This window comes from Macaca mulatta, chromosome 4, assembly GCF_049350105.2.
Source record: "Macaca mulatta isolate MMU2019108-1 chromosome 4, T2T-MMU8v2.0, whole genome shotgun sequence".
In the NCBI taxonomy this organism is placed as follows: domain Eukaryota; kingdom Metazoa; phylum Chordata; class Mammalia; order Primates; family Cercopithecidae; genus Macaca; species Macaca mulatta.
This window is the reverse complement of record NC_133409.1, coordinates 88000925-88011511: the sequence shown is the minus strand read 5'-3', so window position 1 is coordinate 88011511 and position 10587 is coordinate 88000925.

The following is a 10587-nucleotide window of genomic DNA, read 5'->3' as shown; positions in this document are numbered from 1 at the left end:
CTCATAAGACATGCTATGGGCCCCATACAGATAAAATAACCAGTCTGAAGAACCTGGTCCTCTGCTTTAAAGTAAATTTTCCACCATTAAAATGAGATTTCTTCTAGTGTCAGGAATAATGCACAACTAATGAAGATGAAGGACCATATTCTAGACCTGTGCTTCTTAAACTTTCTGATCTGAATACTGTTGTGGGTTATATTTGTGACTGTTTGCATATTAGACATCAAAACTTAGAAAATAATTAAATAATCTAAAACAATTTAAAGTAATGGCACTAAACCCATTATATGCAAACATAGATAACATTTTTTATGAAAATAACAATCCCCCCCAAAAAAAGAAAAAAAATGACAGGACTGACATTGCTTAACATTTTTGCAAATCGATTTAATGTTCAAATTAATAGACAATAGTAAATTCTGATATCTGTGCCTTTATTTCATCTGCTGTCAGACATGATTGAAGTACATGAAGAATCTCTGGCCTTACATAGACATGTAGTTGTCATTATGGATAATGGCAAGTATTCTTTGATACCACACCAAAACTCGGCAAGTGGTTGTTTTTTAAAGGTTACAGTGTGAAACCTGAAATCATATCAACCAATGTTTCATATTTTGTTAAAATTCATTGGGATCTTATGAACTTTGAACGGACCCATACTTAAATTTGTAACATCATATGTTGGTCTTTTGAAAAGTATTGGTTCACAGAGGTATTCAGATCTTCCAAATATCAAAACAAAACCTCACATTTGTTAATATCACCATCCGTTTCATCAAAAAAATATTTAGTATTGGGAAGTTCAAATTTTATCACTAGCAGCAAATATTGTTGGTTCCTTTCTCTGACACTTCAATAATTTTCCATAAAATATCTGCTCAATATCTGTATCTGAATATCCATAATTTGTTAGTCATTCTTTCAAGTAAAATGATATTCCATGAAAGCCTAGCTAGTTTAGCTGTGATTCGGTTGCCCAAGTGCTTTTCCTCCAAAGAACCATCATACTTCAATACATAACAAAATTACTTTTTGTATACTTCTAATTGCATCAATGGGATACTGAAAAGATGTATATTCAAGTTTCAAGATTTCCTCAAATTGCAAATTTCTACTGCTTCACTGAAGGCATTCTTAAGAGAAATCCTTTAATTAATTAGTTTAGTTATTTGGATAACTAATTGTTGATATGTGGTGGGGAGTTTTATTGTACAATGACTACTAGTGCAGTTTGGTGCAAACTGCTAGGAGTTTTATCCACCATTGCTTTTTGTAACATCAGTGCAATTGTGAATACTGTGAAAAAGTAAGTAATGTCTTAGTATTATGACAACAATATTTTTGACGTTGTGTTCCCATCCCACATCCCAAAGGTGTCTTGGGTAACTAAAAGGTCCGCAGACCACACTTTATAAACCTCTGTTCCAATATTATAGTTAAAAAGTATTGAAACTATTTTTTATTTAATTATTTGAACTATTTAAATAATTTTTTAATTATTTAAATTAATTATTTAAAATAATTTTATTTAATTACTTAAACTATTATTGAAATTATTGAAACTGTCCTAGAGTATATTTGCTCAATGGGATCGGTGATCTGACCTCTAGCACTTAAGAGCAGTTCCTAACAGCACATGATGTAAGTACAAAATATTATTTGTTGAATTAAAATAGAAAGAACTGAATGCATGAGTTGTGGTCTTTCTCCCCATTCTTACCTCCTCCAACCAGGCTATGTGCCGAATGGCTCTGTGATTTATTTTTCTCTTCTGTACAATGGAGGTAATATCAGTACCTAACTTACAGGTTTGTTTTAGAGGTGACATGTGAGAATACATTACAATGTTTCACAGAAAAACCAACACATAGTAGTGATGTTCCATTATTAAAACATACATTAAGGATCCCCAGTTGTCTCGGTTATAGTTAGATTTCGTTGCCTATTATAGTGTTTCTATAGAGTATCTAGCTAGGATAGCACTTGGAGGCTTGCATATAGCTTCACAATATCTTCGGCTACTCAGGCTTCTATTTTTCTGCACTCATATCATACCATGTCATTTTCATCTTAAGGTCACATCCAGATGCTGGATGCATTCAAAGCTTATGCATTGAAGGCCAGAAAAAGGAAGAAAGGTAGGAAGGATTTTCAAAAAGGCTGCACTGAGCTGAGTCAGTTTCCTTTAATTAGCTTTCTCAGAAGTCGTATATGCCAGTTCTACATTTCATTGGCTACAGTGTGGCTACAGACAAGGGAAGCAGAGAAGTTAGCTTCTATTCTATGTGTTACTATAACTAACTAAAAATTAGGGTTTCTATATTAAGGAGAAGTAAGAAAACTAATAGCCTCTGCTGAAACAGTAAAATAGGTTCTATGTAACATATAAAATGGATATATTGCATTGTGTAGAAGTGTGACTGATACAGATGCTTTTTGCTCCTGTATTGAGATAACTATTTGACGTAGCACTGAACTCAGCACCTTACCATCAGCCTTTATCCTCACTGAAGGGCAGAGACTGTGCATCAGACTGTATCTAGTGTCTCTATGTTCTCCCCAAGATCAAGCAATGGAAATTTATATGTACAGTGTGTCGGATGTGATTCAGCTACACTGATGACTAACCATTTTAGGCTGAACGGAGAGCACTACAGCCTCTCTAAGTTTCCTGAATCTTATCCCAATTATATTTCATTTAATAACACTCAGTGAAATATCTGGTGGCAGGGGAAATGAAACTACATGCTTTTATGGGATCATTCATCAAGAACTAATTGAAGCTTTCATACAGTTTAGTGCTGATAAAACAGTGTAACAATAAACAGTAACAAAATTCACTGGAGAAGGATTTGTTTTGCCGTGAGGAAAATGGTTCCGTTTCATCCTGGGATTCCTGGTTAAAAGAGTCTCCAATTTACAAAGGGATAAGCACAGGCTCCTCTGCATAATGACGGGGTGGAAGCTGTGTCAAATGTATTAGTGTTGCTCCACTGGAGCCATTCTCATCCTAAGTATTTGCTATTGTGTGGGACTCTGGCAGGAGGCTGCAGGACCAATAGGATTTTTAAAAGTTTCTTTTTGCTATTTATTGTTATTGTGCTTGAAGCAGCTCCTCCATAGTTTTTATTAAAAAATATAGAAACATCTTTGTTACCTTCACAAAGTTCAGATTCCTAAAAATTGCATTTTAAGAAGTTCTTTTTTTGAATACTTCCACATAAGAAGTTGTCTGGCTCTTTGTCATTGGAATCCTTGTTCTTTCACATGTGGTATTCGGACATCCGGCTGAATTGAAAAGGAAGAAACAGAATGTACTTCCTCATTTTTTTTGGCAGTGATTTAAAAGAAATAGTAGCAAAATGAAATATGTGAGAAATGTGCTGCATACCACTGTAAACCCGAACAGCCATTTGCTTACACACCTTAAAATGTGTTGCTATATTTACATGACTTCCATGGCAGTAAGCACCATACTCTACCTGCAGTATTTACTTGGTAATTGGTATGTCTTATATGTAATAACCATAGTTTTTATTGGTAAAACTTATTACCTAGACCCAACTCGACTCAAGGCAATAAGATTAGGCTGTCCACTATCACCATTTTAAAAATGCCCCAATAGAATGTGTATATGAATACAGATTGTAGATAAGTGATGCTCATATAATAAGGCTCATAGGATAAGATACCACTAATATTGATTAATGTGTTTTGAGAATTTATCTGCAAAAATAAGAAACTCATAATATAGATATGGTCAGTTATAAATTTAAAATGCAATTTTTTGTTCAAATTTACTTTCATTGTAAAAAGTAATTTCTCTTAAGAGCTTTTTAACAGTGCCACAGTCTTAATACATGTTAAACAAATCACGACCAAGCCTAAATTATTCCGTAGAATAAGAAGGATTTAAAGAAATTACAATCACTCTTTTGGTTGGCTAAGAAGCCACATTAATCCTTCATGTATTCGGTTGCCAGTAACTTCAGTCAATTTGTAGCCCCATTAATGAATGAGGGATAAGTTCATATCATATCTAAGAAGAATCAATATAATGCCTATGTTTTGAGATAAATTAATGATTGTAGATTGTACAGTTTCATATGGTAGACCATGTGTGACTTTCCAGATAGATTTGTCAAGCAGAATTTTATAGCAAAGGGATCTGAAGATTGGAACAACAATGGCTTAACCTAAACTAAATTTGCCCCATGTTTTAATGCTTCCACTGTAGTTCTCAAAAAACTAGGCAGCTTCTACCTCAGGACCTGCCCTCTACGTAATATCCTTCTTCTCACTATTTCCACAAGTCTTGCTCATTCATGTCTTTCAGGCCTTGATCAAATGCTACATTCTAAATGATGACTGCCTGCCCATCTTATAGTGCATTGTGACCCACCAACTCATGCACCCTAATTGCTGTTTTATTTTTCTCTCTAAACATATATCATCGTCTGACACCTTGTTCATTACCTATGTATCTGTTTGCTGTCTACTAGCTAGAATTTAGGCTCCATGAGAGCAGTTCTGCTGTTTTGTTCGTTGGTGGATACTAGCACCTAACCCAGAGCCTGACAAATAATAACAGCATTCAGTGACATATGTTAACTGAATGGTTTGGGGTTCTAGACCTCTTATGTCACATACAGTGTTTAGATAAGGGAAATCAGTTAGTGTACTTGTTTCTGTTTCCTTATCTATAATATATGAAAAATAATGATTACTGTTACACTTCACTTATTAAATAAATCAGTGTGTTTGAAAACTGTTTTCTAAAGGCAAATGGTTGCAATCATAACATCAAATGGCTTTCAGACAACCCTGAGGAGTTAATAGATTTTGCCTTGCTTGGCTTTTGTGGTTAAAAGGAGACCTAGAACTGAGGTAAAGTGTTGACCTTAGTACACAAGTTAAAGCAATATTCAACTGGTCAAAAGAATGCCTATTACAAGCTGTTAGCAGTGTAGCAATGAGATCATCTTGTGATGAAAAGCAGGCAATGATTTATGCAAACAGAACTAGAGGTGACACTTTGAAGAGAGTTGGAATTTGAGGGATAGAAATTTAGGTAGCATGAAGGTGGTAGGGTGTGAAACTAACTGGACTGCATGAGAAATAAACCAGTGAGTGTGATCTCATTTATAGTATGTTAATAAGAAAAATGGTGCATTACAGTGGAAGGGTAGTGCAATAGTTAATTATGTATGTCAGCTTGGCTCTGTTACCCAGTTGTTTAGCCAAACTAGTCTAGATGTTGCTGTAAGAGTATTTTGTAGATGTAGTTAACATTTACTATAGTCAATTGACTTTAAGTAAAACAAACTACCCTCAATAATGTGGGTGGTGGGTCTTATCAACCAGTTAAAGGCCTTAAGAGCAAAATACTGAGGTCTTCTGGAGAAGTAATTCTGCCTAACGACTGTAACATAGAAATCATGCCTGAGTTTTCAGTCTGCAGGCTTGCCCTGTGGATTTCAGATTTACCATCTCCCACATTCACATGAGCCAATTTCTTAAAATAAAGCTTTCTCTCTCAATATATATCTCATTGGTTTTTGTTTCTCTGGAGAATGATGGTCGATACAGCTAGGTATCTGTGGTTTACAATTCCTGATTTGGAGATTATTTTGAGGGTTAAATAAAACAGTGTGCTAATTTCGTAGTAAAATGCTGGCACACAGAAGGTGCTCAAAGAGTGGTCATTCTCATGGTGGTGATGGTGGAGGTGATCTGTGATGTGTTTCACAATGGAGTCTGATCTTCATCTGATCTTCAGTTAGTCTATGATAGCATCCACTGAGCACCTGAAGTTTGCTGACTGACTTGACAAGTCGAAGAAATAGAAGCAAGTTCCATTAATAAGAAAATGTGATCAGAAAATTAACTACAGCAATAAACAGGAAACACAGTGTTTGGAATGGATATAAATGCTTCACCAAGGCAGGCTGGGTTCAAATTCCATCTTTGTTTCTTACCTACTACATGATCTTACCTGTAAAATTAGTATAATAATACTTTCTCCAAGAGGCTTAGTGCAAGCTTTAGTAAAATAAATTATGTAAATGCCCAGGACTGAATGTGTCATTTTTTTCTTCCTCATGTTCCTAAGGTACAATAGGCCAACATCAAGTTTTCCAATTTTTGAAATTTAGACTTTAGACCTTGTATGTCAAATGAGAAATCATTTTCAAGTTCCATAATTGGAACCAGAAACTCTTTTTTTTCATTTTTCCCTCAAGATAAAAGAAATTTTACGGAGAGAAAAGAATGTGAGTAAAGCAGGAGCAGCTTTTACAGTAGTCTCACATGGACTAAGGCTTTTTTGAGAAGAAAAAAGGTGGCTTCCTTACTGGATTGGACTGTGCAGAGTCAAAGCCTCTTGCCCCTATAGGCAGGTGTATCAGAGAGTGGGGGTGAAGTGCATCCCAATACCAAGGATCCTCAGAAATTCCTTGTCTGGGCAGCTTTTAGTGTCTTGTTCCAGTATGTTCAAGAGCAGTAGCTTGGCCCAGAGGTGTATGTCATTTCCAAGCCAACTATGTGATGCTAACAAAACTAAGTGCTTACAGAGCAAAGAGAAATAGTGTTATAAAATACAGTATGTATTTTATTGTATCCATAAGATGTGCATTTTATTATCAGTAGTGCTTACAAATGAAGATTTGTTCATTCTCTGGGGTATCATTTATTTGAAATAAATAAAGTGACAGAGTGCCATACTAATGTCATCTTTTGCAAACATTACAAGGGTAATGGGGAGGAGAAAGGAGCTTCTTGTTAAGAAGAAAGTAACAAGGGAATCTTATTATATTATTTCTTGAGAAATTAACAAGACATATTAGATGATACTTTAAAAAACAATTTTGGTACCATGGTTTGAAAGAGATATATTTCATCTAAATTATTAAGAAGAATAAAAGAGTGAATTTATTCCATTTCACTAAAAAGCAATTTTATATATATATATATATATTATATATATATATTTAAAGCCAAGTGTATGCTTCAAGGTGTGCTGAAAAAGCATGTTGGGGCAAAGGCTCTGTTAGCAGTACTCCAACAGGATGTGCCTGGGGATGGGTCAGAAAGGCAGATAAGTTTAGGACAAGTTAGGTAGGCAGAAGCACAAATTCAGGCAGGAAATGTTCTGCCAGAGCATGTGGGTTCAGATGCCCAGGGCTGAAGCAGTGTGCATTGTGGATGAGCCAAGAGCATGCTCATTAAGACAAGGTCAGGACTGAAGAGAAAGGTGGAAGGTGAGGCAGCAACCAGGCTGTGTTTGATAGTACCGGAAAGAAGGGCTTCTGGAGGATTGAGGTAGCTGTGAGGCCAAAGGTTAACCCTTTTTTTTTTCGTTCTAGGTCATTAATAAGCTTCACTTGATTTTAATTATAAATATTACTAACATTTTGAAACATTTAGATAATATAAACACTATAAAGAAAAAAACACAAAGTGAAATCTTGAATTCCATATAGTTGGCAAATATGCTTGCAAATATTTTTTTTTGTTTGTCTTCCTGTTTATAGCACATATATTTTTAAATTTTTAAACTGGGTCACACTGATACACAACTTGTTTTTAAGAATTTCATCTTATTTCAATGAATATTAATCCACCCTGCCATTTTCATTATGTGTGTTACTACTCACTGGGTGAATATATCAAATACATTTCATCCACCTTTTGTAGATGAGCATTTAGGTTTTTTATGTTTTTTCTTATGTAAACACTGTTGTAATAAACATTCTTTAAAATTGCTGTTTCTTTCCCGATTACTCCAAATGTAAATAGAAATTTTTTATTTTATTTTAAAAGCAATATAACCATATGATAGAAAGGTTGGAGAACAGAAAAAGTAAATAAAGTGTTTATGCTTCTACCATCATAACATACCATCATTTTGGCTCACTTCCTTAAGGTGTTTTTTTTGGTCCTTATTTTTATCACTTCCACTTATCAATTTATATGCTATTCAACTCAAAAATTGTGGTAGTTTAGCTCAAAGGCTAAACTATGTAGTTGTTTTTAGTTTTTGAGGTGCCAACATGCATCCTGACAGAGTGTAGGGACAGGAAGGGAGGTTGTGATGATCAGAGCTTCTTCAGTCCAGGAGAGATGGTGGATATATAGAATGTATAAACACATCAATCTGAAAATAAAATTACATGCAATACATCAACTGGCTCACTGTTATTAATTTGGTGTTGTTTCTTTCAGCATAGACTATAGTAAATAGATCACAAATGGAATGGAAAGCAAATGACAAACTGGGAAAATATTTGCCGCATGTAGAATAGACAAAGGATTTCATATGTTTCCCAAAATGTGACTACATGGCTTTAAATATCTTCATAGAAATATGTGTGTGTGAGTGTAAAATACAAATACATAGAAATTATATATTATGTCTGTGTATATAAAATTTTATGTAATGTATCTGACCAATTTCTTGTTGGTGGAAAGTTAGCTCAAATTTTTGTTAATATAATTTCAATTAACATTCTTATACATAAATCCTAGAAGCCCTCTGTGATTATTTCTTAAGAAAAATTCATAGTAGAGAAATTACTGCATCAAGATAAATGAATATTTTGAAGGCACTTGATATCTCTTGTTAGATAAGACTCAGAGATTTTAAAAAATAGGTATTAACATATTTAATACCTGGTTTTTGTATTACATGTGTATAAAATGATGGTAGTTAATTGCTTGGCCATGGGACCTCTTCCGATTGTAACTGCCCGCCTCTGAAGTAAGCAATGTCGGTAGGCTGCTGTGGCTTCTTTACTCATGCAAACATATGCAAACCTGAACGTGGAGAGTCTGCTTCTTTATTTCTACCACCAAAATAGAATCATACTAATGACAATAATCTGTGATTTATGCATTTTCCTTGTAAAATATCATCACCATCCTATAAATCAGCTGATGATTTTTTTTGGTAATTTTGAAATGCTTATAATATTCATATATATTTATAATTTTTTATAAATATGATCACTCCCTATGTAGTGTTTCTTTTTTAGTGCAGTTATTTTTAGCTTTTCCAGCCCTTCTTCTCTTCTTCCAGTTTTTCCATCTTTCCATACCTACCTCAGGAACAGACAACATAGGATAGAGCCAGATATACACACACACACACACACACACACACACGTATATGTATGTAAGTGCATACACAATACACACTTATACATACATGTACTTATATATAAATACATACACAAATACTTACACAAACACACACATGCACACTCATCCATAAATATATCTATGTAGATCTGTTTATCTAATTTATACTGATTAATTTATCTAATTTATTCATCTATATTTTAACAGAATAATTAATATGCTATATTCTTAACAGTACCTTGCTTTTCTGACTCAAATACACCTTGTAGAAATTTGACATCCTTCCAAGTCAAAGGTTACAGTGTTAATTCACTCTATTATAATGGATATGTAGTATTTTATCTTGATGTAGGATAATTTTTTCACATTTGACTACTGAGAGATCTTATACATCTCAATTGTTGCAAATTTGGTCATCAAATTTTAAAATCTCACTTTGTTTCACTTTTATTTACTCGTCGTCTGATCATTTTTCATACAATTTTGACCATTTCTATGACTCTGAGAATTCCTCTCATCTAGCACTTTTTTGCTATTGAAGCATTTACCTTTCTATTGATTACTAATGCTTTCTATATACTAAAATACTGACCCTTTACTTGCTGTATGTGTACCAAATATTTCCCTTGATATTCTTTTTTTAAAAAAATTACCTTTTGGAGATTGTATTTTTGAAGGGCAAATTTTAATTATTCTGTATTTAAATCTATCAGAGTTTCCTTAACTGTTTATCTGATATTCACATATAATTTATGTGTTAAGATGAATTGTCATGCTTAACCTGTCACATTCAAGAAATTCTCAGTATATAAAAACATCATATATGTGATATTTATTTTATTTGATAATATGCTCTTCATAGCTGCAATTTTGGTTCTAAATCTACATGTTAAACCAAATTTATATGTATTTATTATTAATTTTACATTTTCCTTTATATGTTTTTATACATTTATTATTAAATAGACAAAGGAATCTAATATTTTCATTTATTTGTGGCCAGTGAGAATTATTTTTATATTATATTTTATAGTTGACATTGACTAGTATGTAAGAAAGCTATTCTTTCAAATTTTAGTTTTATGATCATGATGCAGAACTCTAATCCCTTAATGGTATTTTTTCCTAGCTTTTTTAGTTATACAAGAATATTATTTGATAATGATGATAATTTTGCTTTCTACTTTCCAATAATGATATTTATGTTTTTTTGTTGTTACTTTTCTATTCATGCTAAGTTGCTTTGGATAGCTTTGTGTTAAAATAATATGAAAAATACTTTTTTTCTTATTCCCGCCTATAATAAATTCAACATAGTGTTTATTCTTATTGCTTTATAAATAGCATTTAAATTGTTTATTAAAAATTTTAGAATGGATCTTAAATTTTAGCCAATATACTTTAGAGTTCTTTTGAGATGATCATATTGTTTTACTCTCTGAG